Source organism: Chelonia mydas, chromosome 14, assembly GCF_015237465.2.
Source record: "Chelonia mydas isolate rCheMyd1 chromosome 14, rCheMyd1.pri.v2, whole genome shotgun sequence".
In the NCBI taxonomy this organism is placed as follows: Eukaryota; Metazoa; Chordata; order Testudines; family Cheloniidae; genus Chelonia; species Chelonia mydas.
In genome coordinates, this window is record NC_051254.2 from 11,434,966 (window position 1) to 11,451,206 (window position 16,241).

The window sequence follows — 16,241 nt, forward strand, 5'->3', positions numbered from 1 at the left end:
GATGAAAGAAACATTAAATTATGTTCAGTATAGTTTTAGTGTTAAGTGTATTTTTAGTGATCTGGGTGTATGCCATGCACTGCCCAGAGTGATATGTAGTGTCCTAAAATAACCTACTGTATACCTTTATACTTTACCTGAATTCACCTAAGTGCTTCAAGAAACCAACCACTCTGCAGTGCAGTACTACTACTGGATTGGAGTACCGGTATACTATTTCATACTTTATTCATTTAATTGTATTCTAATTCTTTGAAAACTGGTATTCCATTGGTAAGTATAACTCTTAGATAACCAGAATTTTTGATTAACCGGCACACACCCCATTCCCCCAACATGCCAGATAACAAAGCTTTTACGATATATATATCATTTCTTTCTCTCATCTCATATATACACATATATGTATATGAGATGAGAGAAAAAAATGATATATATATATATATCGTAAAAGCTTTGTTATCTGGCATGTTGGGGGAATGGGGTGTGTGCCGGTTAATCAAAAATTCTGGTTATCTAAGAGTTATACTTACCAATGGAATACCAATTTTCAAAGAATTAGAATACAATTAAATGAATAAAGTATGAAATAGTATACCGGTACTCCAATACAGTAGTATATATATGTATGTATCCAATGTATATATATATATATATATATATATATATATATATATGTATATATAATCTGAATCTTAGTCCACTGAAAGGTCCTTGTTTTCATTTTTAAAAGACCTCAATGAACAAAAGCCAAGCTGTCTCAGAGATTGCTTTTGCCTTTGCAACCTATCATGGCAGATAGAGAGTGACTCTGTAAAGGGTCTAATCTTCCGGGACATTGGATAGAGCATTTTTCAATGAGTTCCTGTGAACAGTGTGCACACGTTTAGAGAAATGGGCTTGAGTCTTGCCAATTTTAAGGCAAAGTGGTAAACACATCCTTTAAGCAGACATTCCCATAATAATGATGCAACATGATGGCCCAACAACATTATCTCCTGGAAACAAGCACTGAAATGAAACCCATTTAAGAACATAAGAATGGCCATACTGGGTCAGACCAAAGGTCCATCCAGCCCAGTATCCTGTCTGCCAACAGTAGCCAATGCCAGGTGCCCCAGAGGGAGTGAACCTAACAGGTAATGATCAAGTGATCTCTCTCCTGCCATCCATCTCCACACTCTGACAAACAGAGGCTAGGGACACCATTCCTTACCCATCCTGGCTAATAGCCAATAATGGACTTAACTAGATAAATTCATGGAGGTTCTCTTTTAAACCCTGTTATAGTCCTAGCCTTCACAACCTCCTCAGGCAAGGAGTTCCACAGGTTGACTGTACGCTGAATGAAGAACTACTTCCTTTTATTTGTTTTAAACCTGCTGCCCATTAATTTCATTTGGTGGCCCCGAGTTCTTCTATTATGGGAACAAGTAAATAACTTTTCCTTATTCACTTTCTCCACACCACTCATGATTTCATATACCTCTGTCATATCCCCCTTAGTCTCCTCTTTTCCAAGCTGAAAATCCTAGTCTCTTTAATCTCACCTCATATGGGACCCGTTCCAAACCCCTAATCATTTTAGTTGCCCTTTTCTGAACCTTTTCTAATGCCAGTATATCTTTTTTTGAGATGAGGAGACCACATCTGTACGCAGTATTCAAGATGTGGGCATACCATGGATTTATATAAGGGCAATAAGACATTCTCTGTTTTGAGAAGGCTTTATAAAACAGAAGGGGTAGGAGGTCTTTCTTTGAGAAATTTAGAACTGTTGCATATTCAGGTCACATAAGGTGCCAAAGTAGTGAAGTGAGGGAAACCTAATTAGATAAGGAACACAGATCAAGACAGGTAGATGTTTCCCTTCCTACTATTACCACACAACCTCCAGAGGATAAAAATGTTCTTATATTTAAAAAGTTTTACAGGCAGCTGTTTGGATACCCTATATCATCCAGAAAAATATCCTAACCTGCTGCACTGAAACTTTAAGGGAGCCTTGATGGTTCTAATACAGGTAGAGAATACAACTAGCATTTTCTGAGTTATAAATATTTTAAGGAGGAAATTCTGCTGTTGGCTGTACTTATGACTCCAATTTAATCGACACATATGAATTCAAAAGCAGACTTTGACACTCGGGATATTGGCAAGCATCCCCAATTACATTCTTCTTTGTAGCACTAACAACATGACTTTCAGAGACCATTAACTGTGGAATGCAGAAGCTCACCTTTTACCATGGTCATTTTTTTCTCTCATCTGTGCCTGGCCGTAGACTCTGGTAGGTATGCCTTTCTTAACAACCTGCACTAGTATTGTTCTGACTCCACTTCAACGAAATTCAATTTCTTGTCTTGTCTTGTAGAACTGACCCTAATGCTGCACTGCAGAATAGCAGGGCAGTTCACTGGACAAAAATTTACATTAAAGAAGACCACGTACTGGAAACTCAGATCCAAATCCCACAAATGCATGTTGATGTCTTGGATCTCATCTCAGTAAGCCAGAGAAGGACCTATTTTCTGGAAGAGGCTTAGAAGCAGCTGAAGATAGCAGAAGTCTTGCAAAAGATCAGCTTTTCTCACATGATTTCCACTATTTTTGTCTACAATCTCATGAGAACGGTTTATGAGTCTTGGCCTTAAACCATAGGCTAAGCCTGCCTGAGATCCAGGACACAGATTCCTCAGACTATACATATTTACATGCTAATCGTGGTGTTGCTTTTACCAGTTTACTTTTTACTTAATTTAAAAATTATGCTGTATATAGTTTTACTAAAGGAGCTGTTTGGATGCTGTTTGATAGTGATCAAGCGGCACATTACAGTAATCCGATGGCCTGCTTCAGGTGTTACGTTTCTATAGTCTGAATTAAATGAAGTGTCACACTTTGCTAATTCATAAGTATAAGCACCTGATTGAGTTGTAGATCATATTGATGCCACTACTCATTTTCCTGATTGCCTGGCACACTCTTTTTGATCCCGTCAATGGTAACAAGCAAACATTCAGTTAGATACACTGACAGTAGCTCTTTGTGCTTTCCTGATTGTGCTATAGACTTTACCGAGCTATGAAGGCTTGATGAAACTGCATACACTTTACTTATTGCCCCATTATTCTTTGCTAATTGAGCTGCATAGTTCAGTCAAGTGTTTACAAGCTTTGCTAATATACTTGCATACAAATTTCATTCAGTGCATTAAACTGAAAAGAATATTTACTACCCGCTGCGTGGTTAGAATCATGGGAGATAACACAGGTCTGAAGTTGCCATCTAGTCAATTAGAGCTGACAGCAATACAAGCCAGTGGTTTGGGGAGCTCCTTGCTTTTGCATTACTGCTGAAATAATCAGGATTAATCAAAATAACCAAAGGTAAAAAAAGTCAGTGGGAGCTGGGTGCCTAACTACTCTGGATACCTCTGAACATCCTAGCTAAACTGTACATTAGGGTAGAATGTACCCATTTTCAGAAAGAAAAATAAAGCTGAGAAGGTGACACAGGGCCAAGGACAATCTGCAAAGTTCACATCATGCCTGTCCTTACCAAAGGTCTCCTCAGGCTGTGGACCTCCAAACTTCTGGAGGACAGAAATCCATTGGGACCACCAGAGTCAGGCCGCATTCCTGTAGCTTTTCAGTGCAAGCCATGACAAGGTCCTTGGTGGAAGTTAGTGTTGCACAGATAATGTAGGATCTGGAAAGGAGCAGGTCACAGAGCATGCTCCATCTCCATATCTGCTCATGGTTTTTCCACTTCCTCAGCCCCAGTGTTTTTACCTTGTGGAGCTGGGATGTGGGGAGCCATGCAGTGGTATGACAAACATGCCACAGAATTTCCACTTCCTCTTATTTCTCCCCCCCTTCCCCCGCCCAGTAAATCTACACGATCTTGCTCCCCTCAGTATTTTAGTCATTTTAATTTTTCTTTACAATGGCAATATGAAGCAATTAAATCCATATGCAAATTAATGCCTTTCAGTTAAAAAGAACACGACAGTAATTTTTTAAAATTAATATGCAGTGGAAAGAAATAGCTGGAAACAGAACATTGCACTCTGGTCTGGGCCAGATTTTCAGCTAGCGTAAATCAGTCTAGCATCACTAACTTCCATGCAGTTACGGCCAGTTGCACTAGCTGAGGATCTGGCCCTGGAAGTGTATTTGCATAAAGAATAAATATCACAAAATGTCGAAGTATAGCTTAATTGCTGATGTACTTCAGTAAAACGGACAATTAATGTGTAAAGTTCAAAAAGTTGAATATGTAACTGTCATTTTTGAAATTATGTAAAATGCAGAACCAAATGCATATGCACAACTTCAGTTGAATATATTCCACTTCCTTCATGCTCATTAAGGGCCCCGTTCTCCTCTTTCTGTTCTACACAACATGCCTCTAATGTACATTATTCTCACTTCCATGCATCAAACTTTTATTGTCAAAGGGAGTTTTGCAAGAAAAGAATGAATGCAGACCTGCAGCAAGGGTCAGGGATAAGAACTTTGCATAAGCAGCTAACTTGGTCAGCAAAGTACAGTATATTGAAGTTAAATATTGAAAAGTAAAACTCAGTCAATAATATTTGTACAACCTTTGTAGCTCAACAAACCAAACACTTGCCTGTATCTTTAGGTAGGTAAGTAGGTCACAAAAATCTACACTTTAATATTACCAAAAGTAGAGTTACAAATCTACAGTTACCTAGCACCATTGTCACACTGTGCTGCACATTACATCTGCTCAGAACTGCATAATGAAACCTAGGAGAGAATTCTGATCTTCCTGCTCCAAATGCAAACACCTCAACCAAACAGTTGAGCTCAAGGAGAAATTCATTTAGCTGTTAGCAGCATAGGGTCTATGATATACAGTAGTTAGACCGTTCTGAATGCCTCCAGGATAGGGGAGTGGTGCTTACTCACAGTAGCCACACATATTAGAGTATGTCTGATTGTCTCAGATGAGGTAGTTATCTTATGTACTACGTTGTGTTTGCTGTGTACTATACCTACCAGTAAACATGAGATAAATTCACGATGGACTAAGAAGCCTGCTGCTGAATTTCTGTGGATTTCTTTAAAGTACGGTAGACCTGGGTGCAATTTTTCACATGAAACCTTTTTATGCTGAAAAATGTAGATTCAGATCAACTGACACACATTTCATGAATTTGTTGAATTTACTGAAAAAAATTCTGAAAAAATTGAAACTGACATTTTTAAACAATGTTTTTTATTTTTCAATGCAAAACAACTTTTTGTTTTTAATTTTATTTCAATTTTAATAAAAAGGGTAAAAAACCCTCAAAACCAAAATGTTTCATGAATTTTTTTCAGCTTTTTTAGTTTGGCCACTGAAGCAGGGGACAAAACAAAAACAAAACCAAGACAGTCATTCACACACCTCTAGCTTAGACTCCAATTCAGCAAACCACTTATGCAAATACCTAACTTTAAGCATGTAAGTAGTCTCACTGATATCATGTGCTTTGCTGAATCCCTGGGTCTTAACTCAGGTTTTTTCTTAAATAAGTCTTATTTAATGTTATTACTTTAACACAGTACTTAAGGACTATATACCGTCATCAGTTTGTGCTCAAATCTCCCATTGGTTTCATTGGCACTCCCATATGGTACTATAGCAAGATGAGACCCAAGGAGGAGCTGAAGGAAATCACTTTAAAAGGCCAAATGTACTAGGCTTTGAATCTCGGCATCTCCTTTGTAATCCATCATGGCGCTTAGAAACGCACAGAGCACTGATGCATTTCCTGTGTCCCCACAGCACTGGGAACATTAATAATGCAAAGCACTGTGGCACAAAGTAATGACTATGTCTGCGCTTTAATGATGTGCCATGTCAATCTACAGCACAGAGACATTAATAAGTCTGTCTTTTCCAAGGCACACCTCACGAGGCTGGATTCATTAAAAGGGGATAACAGGTTGCTATTTTTCAGCTGCAAAATTGTATCAAACATTCCAGTCCATTATTTCCCTTCTATTAATAGAAAAGATTAAAGGGGAATTTTAATAAATAGTTCAAGGGATAATTTCCAGTTGATTGATAAAGATGTGATACTCTGTAAGCATATTTTCTTTATTAACTTTTCATTAACTCTTTCATTCTCAGAGCTCTGAAAGGGCTTGATCCGGTAAGGTGGCTAGCACTCTGCAGATAGAAGGATTTGCCTTGGGAATGGCAATCCAGCCTATGAAAACTCATCATGACACTCACACTCAGGGAAAACACTGCTGAGTGGACACTTCATCATACTTCTTTTCTGCCTTCTTTTCATTATGTTCACCCCATAAATTACTCTGTTTCATTATTAGCTGCTGATGAAGCTGGTGTTTCCCCAAAGTTTTTTCTCTTCTCCTGCAGCAGACTTTTGTCTCCCTCATTTAGAGAATGAAAGTATAAACACTTCCTACCATTTATTTTCTCCATATTCACACTGCCAACTTATTTTTATTTGCGAAGCTTTCACAATGCTTTAGAAGACTCAGGTAAAGACAGGGACCTGTCCCTGAGGTACTACATTTTTCACAAAACTTTCTCGAGTCAGTGTTTCCCTGGTGTTTAAGGCGGGGTGTATTTTGAGTTGAATCTGACTTTTGTTTCTTGACTGCATATTTCTCTTCAAATATAAAGTTCTTTCATGTAGAATCACCCCCCCCTTCTTTAATCACCTTTACTTGGCAGAACCCCTGGCGGGGCTATAGGTATTTTTTTCCTTCACCTTCAGATAGATAAATCGCTATAGATTACTTCTATTCACCAAAATATAGAACACCTCAAAGGTCTGTAAGAGAAAAAAATCTCCCCAAGTTCTTTCCTAGAAATCAGAGGACACTGCAAAAGATTTCCACTTTAACCTTATGTTTTAATTTACAAACAAACACACCCCTCCAACAGGATATATATATATATATATATATATATATATATTCTACATAAAACAAGTTTCAAAATGTAATCATCCTTCCTTCAGTATAACTTCAAGACAGTTCAAAGCTCGGATGCCAGGAGAAATTATGATTTAGGATTTCTAATTTCTTTGTCACCCTAGGCCTCCCTCTCACATATTAAAATGTGGACCGAGCAAATAAGAACATTCACTGTACTTTTCCCATCTCTTCTAAGGTACTGTTGCCCTGGATTTGAGGGGTGTGTATACCCCTGAATGTGACCAAGCTAATTACAACCATATTATGTGCATTAAGCCACCCTGAATTAATAAAATAGAACACCATACAGTTAAGTGTTAATTTGGAGACAGTGTTTCAGAAGCAAGGTCAAAACTAGCTACAGTTTCTGCTAATCAGAATGGGAGGAGGGGAAAGACAAGTAAACAACTGAGGCTGAAAACCTTGGTGGGTGGTTGGAAAACCTTGAATACAGATGCCTCTGATATTGAAAGTGTATTGAAAGTTAGAAAAGTGATGATCCAGTAGGAGTCATTACGACCTATGTGTTTTGTAGCCGTTAGTTATAAAAGATTAGCTAATAGAGTGTATTTTGGAGCAGTCCTCTGAAGTCATCTTGAGAGATGTTTTCCCTGACACTTTTTCTCCCTGGTGGGTGAGTGACTTGCCACTGCGAATCCACTGGTAATTACTCAATACCGTGCCAGATGGAGGTAAATATCTGGGATGTTCTAAACCCATTGCTTATGTCTGTGTGTGCTTAAATATAATAAACTGCAGTGTTAGATAAGAGCATGCTTAATTGCATTTAATCCTTGATCAGACAGAATTGCTGTGTCCCTATTGATTTATTCCTGACACGGCCTGGAGTAAAATAGTTAAGTTGCCCGTGCTGTGGGTCCTTAAAATCCTGGGTAACAGTACAATTCTTCTAAAGAGGTCATCAAAGTTTTGTCTTAAGTAAACAAGTAAATGCATCTTGCTTACTGTCTGTCGGTCACTCACATAATACATATTTTGCTGCTCCCAATATTTTGATGAGCTAAGGCAATGCCTCTTTGACAGCACAGTTTGGGAAGTAGATATAGCCATGAAGGCATTTAAAGGAGAAGAATATGGAGAAGGGGGCAAATAACTATCTGAAAGACAATGGGGTAAGTGGCTTATGTGATTTTAGCACAACATTTCAGTACAAAATTTGCATTCATCAGGACTAAATGTAAGATTTATTTTAATCTAATCAGCCTGTTGAACAAAACTTTCTTATTTGTAGTGTGATATGGAGAGGTGATTATGTACTCATTTTTCTTCCCTAATCAATCATAGGCTGATGATTTAGGCAAATAATCTAGTTCATAAAACAGTATGAGGTGAATTTGAGAGGAGAACATCCATCAAAGTCAGGGATGGGTGATTATTATAATTCACTTGTGTTGGTACACTTTTTATTGTGTTAAAGTTTAGGAAGTTAATGCTACTCTGAATTTTGTTCCATGTATTTCTTTTCTCCCCACTGCCAGCCACAGTTCACGTCACTCAACAGAATAAGACATAGAAGCAACAAAAGAGAGAATATTTCAGTTAATCTACATTGGTGTGAGATCTACAACTCACAGATTATATGTCTCAGAGTTTCTGCAAATGTCGACAAGAAGCTAAAATAGTTGATCTGACTTCAGCCTGACCCTGAATGCCTATACTGCAATTAAACTGCCCCTTAGCCCAGGCCAGCCACGGGTTTTTAATTGCAGTGTCGGCATACCCTAAGATACAACCCTATTGTCAGCAAAAATCAGGCACCACTGAGTGACAACTGCTGCAAAAACTATTAACAGCTACTCTTTTAGTTTGGACACACAACATCTTGCACCTACTTGAACTTTCTCACCAACCCAAATTTGGCCATGCTTCTGGGTAAAAAAACAAAACACACACCTTGGGCTTCATCCTGAGATGTGGTAAGCTCATGCTCGGTGAAGCGCTGGGGGCTGGAGAGAAGTAAAGGTGGTTCTAAGCCACCTTCACAACTTACTTGACCCTTGGACTGACTGTGGACCCCGGGTGCAACTAAGGACAGCTCTCTGTTTAACTATTTAGAGCCGTTCACCTGACACAGCCCATTTTAAGTTACTATGTGTTGCATGTGGACCTTTTAATATAAACACCATTTCCTTTTATAGGCCTCATTCTTCATCTGTAAATTTGTACTTCCTATCAATATTTGTTCTTGACATGAGCTAGTTGGCTGCTCCAGCATGACTATGATTTGGGGTGATTAAAATTCCAAATAAGAGCACAGACATCCAGGAAGTAGATCAGAAGTGAAGAAGGTTCTGTGAATAAGAGGAATAGCCCTGAGGCTTAAAAAAGGGTATTCAAATTTCAGTTAGTGGGAAGAATGCCCTGGTTTGGGTAATGTTACCATTTAATATAAATGATGGCATGGGCTAGAAGTAAGTGGAGCTTCAGTGTGCGCTGAGTACAAACACAAGTAATTGCATGTTCACACAGCCCTGTGCTATTACATTCTTGATGCAATTTGCACAGAAGCTGCTCCAATGACATAGTATCCAATCCATAAATATGGATAATTATGTTCATCTCCAAATGATAAAAGAAAGATGAACTATGATGGAACATTTGTCAGTGAGGCTGCTTAATACGCAAAAGTCATCGCTTGCCTCCCCACACCCCGAAAATAGCTATCTGAACCGAGACTTGATGGCAAGTAGACATAACAGGCCAAACCCTGAGCCAACGTAAACTGACATTGTTCCATTGATTTCAGTGAAGCTAGACCAATTTGTACCAACAGGGGAGCTGGTTAAATATTTAGGACCTATTTTTTTTCCTAAATATAATTAAATAACTTTTACAAATTGAAGTTAATTCAATGGACAGTCAATACTTTCTCCTTGTGCTTGGGCTACTCCGGGTGACTGCATGGGAAAGGAGAGTTTGATAAAGTCTTGCTAGAAAGACATAGGTGCTTTGTTATAGTCAGCAATAATTGCAATAATTGCTAAATGAGAGTAATATCAAATAAAGTAGGCAGTGCCCCGATTAGCACAAAATAGCTATATAATTCTGAAAGTAAAGAGAACAATGTGGTTCTATAGGAAGAAAACAAAAATAATCCAGCACAAATGATGAATGTTGGAGCTCGCTAGGTGCTGCAGTGGGATCTGAAGAATACTGTGGTGATGAGTGTAGTGTAAGAACCTATATGGAATAGAATGGGATCTCAAGGGCAGGCACAGATATCATGGAGGAGAGGAACAATACCAAATTATATTTATACAATTGAATTATCACTCACCCCATTAAGCTGATGTCAGTTGAAGACCAGAGGATCCCATGCATCAGATGTTTAAATCCACCTTGTGTATAAAGGGGTTCATTTTTAAGCTGTAGTCTACATTTTAATATAATGAATAATGACGGTCGAGCTGCATGGAGTCCCTCCTTTCTCCAAATGTCTCCTCTCTAGTGACCTGGCCCACACTTTGCTTCCTATGTTGAATTTTTTTTTTTTTTACACTGTCAGATACGTTATTGAGTCTAACCTGTCTCCCACCTAGTTTGGCAAAGTAAAGTGCAATGATAACAATGGAGGTTCCCATCCTATCTTGGAGGCATCTGTATCCAGGATTCCTAGAGTGGGTAAATCTAGAAAGGGACTCTGTTACATTTGATCCCTACTCCACTTTCACTTACTCATTGCTCAACAATGGTGGAGCTCAGGGCTGCCTGTTGGGACCACCAGATTTTCTCTGCCTGGCCTCTAAGACAAGCATAAACTTCTGACTGCAGATAGAAGGACAGGACACTGCATTTCCATGCTCTCTATAAACTATTAGACTGCTTCACTTGGTTCAAAAGCCCAAAGGGTAAGAGAGAGCAAGGAGACACAATTACCCTGGGACATGAAAGACATTAATATGATCTGCCGGAGACAGAACAGATGATCATAATGGTCCCTTTTTAAGCCTTAAAGTCTATGAATCTCCTCCTGCTCCATCCTCCCAGACAGCCCAGGGTCTCTCCTGCGATGTTCTTCACTGGCATGGCTGAGCTGGCGTTCAGCTCAATGGCTATGAGAGTAACTACTGCAGCTAATCTGCAATTGGCTAAATAGCTTCCATTCCCCTCAACCAGAAAGCAATGACCCAGTTATAGAAAAATAATGTTTCATTATTCCCCTCCAATAATGAACCACTGGTTCTTAAAACTGAAAGGTGAATCTTTTACTTCTGGGATAATATTTACACCTGCTGCCAGAGTTAACTAATGGAAATAAATGCCAGGGAATATACACAAGCAGCATGCATCTTGCTTACGAAGAGATCAAAAGAATAGACTAAATGCAACACACCCATAAAGACTGGACACGTTTTCTAATTGTCATCACCACTTGTCACTTTAAACATTGCATTCAGCAGCTTATATTAGGAAAATCCCTCCTCACAATTTTTTAAAAGAAAGTTTGAATGTGCTCTCGATGGCATCAGACAGCCTGGTAGTATTTTCCCAAGAGCCCTTCTCCACACCTGAGTTCCAAACATTGTTACATTTTTGTATGTTCATTATAAACCTCTCTAAAGCTTAATCATCTTAATTCTGTAAAGTCTGGTCCTTTGGCGATGAAAACAATAAAAAGGAAACGTAACAGCAAGATATTGAATTGTGTGTTGGCAAACTCTTACTGACCAGCTTGACAGCTCTATAAGGTTTTAAGATATATGATCCCTTCGCTTGTCTCTCTGTTTTTAAACCAAAGTGTTCTCTCTTGAAATTAACAGTTGGAGTTTTGCACAATGAAGGGGAGCTGTACTTTTTAAAGTGAGTCAATTTTCTGAGTAGAAGCTATTTACTTTTTACTCAGCAGACCTACTTTTGTACATAGCCAGAGCCTGATCTGCTCACCTCTGACACTAAAATAAATGTTTACTGCTTTTCACTCCTGTTAGCCCAGCAAAGCCTGCCACAGCTAAGGGTATGTCAAGACTGCAAATGAAAGGCTGATTGTAGGCATCCCCATGCTAGCTTTAATCTAGCTAGCACACGTAATAATAGTGAAAATATGGCAGCAGGGGCTAACAACCAGAGTACAGACGCAAACTCCCTAGTGGGTTTGTACCTGGGTTGTTAGACCATGCCAAAGTTCATGCCACCGTCTTCTCTACTGTTACTTGTGCTAACTAGATTAAAGCTAGCATGGGTAATGCCTACATGTGCTTCAATCACACCTTCACTTGCAGTGTAGACATACTTTAAGAGAGAGAAAGCATATGCTGGATTTTATTCCCTTTTGTGCATCAGAAGCAGAAGAGTTGACTTTTTTTTTTTTTAAACCAAGGTTGTTTGGTCATTGCAGAGTGGGTCATTCCCAGCAAGGTCACCATGATCCAACCAACTTGTGGGCTTACATAGATGTAAACGTGGAAACAGGGTTTTATTCCAGATCTTCAAAAAGGCTTAAATAAAAAAAAAAATATGTCCCCAGATTGCATGATTCTAAAGCAGACTAGACATAGAGGGCCACATCCTCTGTTGGTGTAAATCAGCATAGCTCCATTGAACTCAATGGGTCTGCAATGATTTACACCATTCAGGATCTGGCCCCGGGTCAATTATACCAATGCCATACAGTGCAAAATGCTGCCAGATCAGAATGATAGCATACGGTATCCCCTTTGTATTGCTGTGAATTACTACATAATGCACAGGGCAATGAAGAATCAGTCCCTAAGACTCAATAGTCTTTAGAATGGCGTTAACATAAAATAAGATTTCATACCTTTTCTGATGTAAGAAGTGTGACCATGGGAGCTATTAGAAATTGAAACTCAGGTGCAATCCTGAGAAGCCAAACTTGCAGGCAAATATTTGCATATACTCACGTGTGTTAATATTAGGTCATTAGGATGGATATCAAACAAAGGAGTCAAGTTCTAGTGTAGATCTCACCTAATTCTCATACAAATGTAGAGCCATACTGGGAGCTGCATTTTTGAAACCTCTAAGCCAAAATGCCATAATCAGCGTATGCAGTGTTGTTGTGTCAGTCGCAGGATATGAGAGACACAAGATGGGTGAGGTAATATATTTTATTGGGCCAATTTATGTTGGTGAAAGAGCCCAGCTTTTGAGCTCACAGAGCTGAAGAAGAGCTCTGTAAGCTCGAAAGATTGTCTCTCTAATAATTAGTGTAAACATATAGGAATCTTGAACATAGTCTAGAGAGGGTTTCAATTCCCCCCCCCCCGCACTCCTCTAACCCTCCCTCCCCCCACTTGTGGAATTCTGTGCAAAGAGTTTACTTCCTATGGGTTGAGATTCCTAATTCGGACGACTGCAAAAAGAAGTATCTGGTAGACCTGTGTATTTATGCATAAGTTATACCACACTGCTCTCTGTGGTATACTTAACCTCAATATTCAAAGAACCACAAGATGGACAAATTAGGGGCCATGTCTTTCAGTTTGTACTGTAAAGTGCCAACGGTACATAAATACATAATAAATATACAATTGTAAATCGATGGTGTCCCTTTAAACATGAATATGATTTAAACATTGACACCATAAAAATCTATAAATCACATCCTAAATATACTAGCATTCACAAATCCTAGTTAACCAGCTAATACATGTAGAAACATGGTCTTCTTTTAGTCTAGTTGAAAGACCAGTTAATTGATATATAGATTGGAAGCTATCTTTGCAACCAGAAGGACTAGAAGCTTTTAAAAATAAAAAGCTAAGAATAAACCAATATCAATGGAAAGAACCTCAGCACAGAACTTGTGGTTGTTTGCCCCTGCTAACAACCTTGTGTGCTACACAACATTGTGATCACCTCGTTATGTCCAAAACAAATTTTCAGCACTCAAACTTCTGTTAATTTAAGATTAGCTACTTCCTCCAAAGACAGCAGCATTGACAGAGTTGGTTTCCTGGACGAGGAGAGATCGGAACTGGCCTGAGACTGGGTTACATATCCCTAGTTCTCTCAGGTTAACAAGCCACACTGACAGCAGGCTGTGCTTTGGGAAGTCATCTTGCCCTGGATATTTCCCCAGTAACAATAGCAACAAGGTAGCCCTTGCAGAATCTCTAACTGAGCGGTGATTGATATGGCAGAAACTGCACAGCCTGTTTCGGCAAAGCTCCCAATAGCGGTTGCAGGGCCATTAACTTTCACTTTTTATGATTTTCATTTTTCCCACTGTATTGAGTCTTGACTGAGCTTTGTTCTGAACTGCTGTTATTATTATTTTATTATTTATGACGGCTGAGGTAATGAGATTTCAGAGGTATGAAAAACAGAGAAAGGGAAGAGTTATGAAAAGCAGCAGCGTGCAGGGGTTGAGATGGGTGCTGGGGAGCCGGCCAGAGTGCCAAGAGGCTCGTCTCGACCTAACTACATAAAGCCGTAATACCTGCTGACACTGACTGCCGCTTGGGTATTAGACAAAGTGGGTGAGGTAATCTCTTTTATTGGACCAACCCACCTTGTGTCTCTGATAATCAACAATGGCACTGCACACCAGCACCCCTTTGTGCTGGGCACTGTACAGACACAGAACAAAAGACAGTCCCTGCCCCAAAGTGTTTACAATCTAAGCAGAAAACAAAGATGCACATGGACCGAAGGGGAGTGCAAAGAAACAATGCAACAATGTTGGTCAGCATAGTAGGCTGTGGTCTTTGCACACCCATAGCACCACTTTAATACTTCCACACTATGGAATGTTTTAAGATAGGAAATGAAGAGTTCGGTATCCTAGCAAAACTCCACAGGGGGGATTTGGGAAGGGAGGATGTAATTATCCAGAAGGGAGTTAGCTGGCACACTTGGAATCACAAACTTACTCTTTACAAAAGTGCCATGAAAACCTTTGACCAACACAAGGTCCAGGATCTTGGCTTCACATCTCATTTGAAAGGCAGCACCTCCATTGACAGACTCTGTAAGCATCTCCACATACTGAAGCAAAGAAAGAACCAGTCCGTAGAGGGTGGGATTGTTCTGAACCCATTAGCTGGGCAGACAGGAATGGCTTTGAACTAGAGGCTCCACTGCAGGGCATGGCATAATCTTTGTGTCTGTACTCACAAATCCTCTTTCATTCACAGGTATTACCCATGAACACTTTGGCTGACATCCCAAACCTGCGTTATGGAATATATTTTCATTACTGTCATATTTAATCAGTGAGTATGTACGTAGCACATCTATCACAAGACCATAATTTCTAGATAAAAAAATCATACTAATAGGATCATAACTTTTCTTCAATTAGCGAATGAAAATGTGGGAACATTTGAAAGACTGTGCTGTCATTTAGAAGGTCTCCATAATTGTCATGCAGTGCAATCAAGATCTAGAACTTGATGGTATGCTACAAGCCGCTGCAAATTTAGGAATATATAATGGGGCAGGTGGTAAGCCAAATGTTTTGGGCTAAACTATGGCCTAAAGCCTTAGCCTGCACTGGACCAGAGGTTATTCTATAGCCCTGGCTGATACAGGATTGTTGGTGGTTTTATTTTTTCAAAGAGTTCACACCAGAATGACAGCTCCACCAGTAAGTCTAGCTATGGTACCTATTACCACAGTATCTGGAAACCTCACAATCTTTAATGTATTTATCCTCCCAGCCCCCCTGTGGGTTAGAGAAGTGCTATTATCACCATTTTGATAGAGAAGGAACTGGAGCACGGAGAGGCTACACCCAGCCTTGCCCAGGAAATCTGGGGAAGAGCAAGGAATTGAATCTGAGTCTTCCATGGCTGAGGCTAGCACCCTAACCATGGACTATCCTTCTCCCTTACTGCTGGATCATCCTTCCTCTGCTGGATGCATCGGGTGCTCCCCTTGTTGGTTACCTTGATAGCAGGGATGTGAGCAGAGGTAATGTCCTGTCTTTGTCCCCCAACAAACTCATTTTAAAGATTCCATGCAAAATGTCCACGACTACCCAAAACTGTGACTGGTTCCTCCAGGGGATGGGGTTGGGAAAGACTCTCTGACCCTTATCCCCCATTCCCTTCACCAGGCCAGCCACAGTCTAGCCCTTTATATTTTTCTTTGCCTCCCCTGATTCCTGCTTTGGGGCCTACAGTGAATTTAAAGGGCTGGATGTTCTAACCCAGTCCCTGAATTTTCTGGCTGCTTTAAATCAGCCTCTGGAATAACATGGCTCCTGAAGCACAAAACATACAAGCCCTATTTATCTTTACAGCAATGGGCTGAGTCTTTACACTGCACCATATTGGACAGGCAGGT

The 16,241-nt window shown here is 39.7% G+C and overlaps 1 long non-coding RNA gene across 1 annotated transcript in view; it reads right to left on the minus strand.

Annotated features, from left to right (window-relative positions):
• Positions 1 to 10,329, minus strand: part of LOC122462911 — a 31,606-nt gene extending 21,277 nt beyond the window's left edge. Inside the window, exons 1-2 of the long non-coding RNA XR_006285813.1 lie at positions 10,267 to 10,329; positions 6,256 to 6,413 (exon numbers count right to left, since the gene is read on the minus strand). This is a non-coding gene — a long non-coding RNA (uncharacterized LOC122462911). The remainder of the gene's footprint in view (positions 1 to 6,255; positions 6,414 to 10,266) is intronic.
• Between the last annotated feature and the right edge of the window lie 5,912 nt (positions 10,330 to 16,241).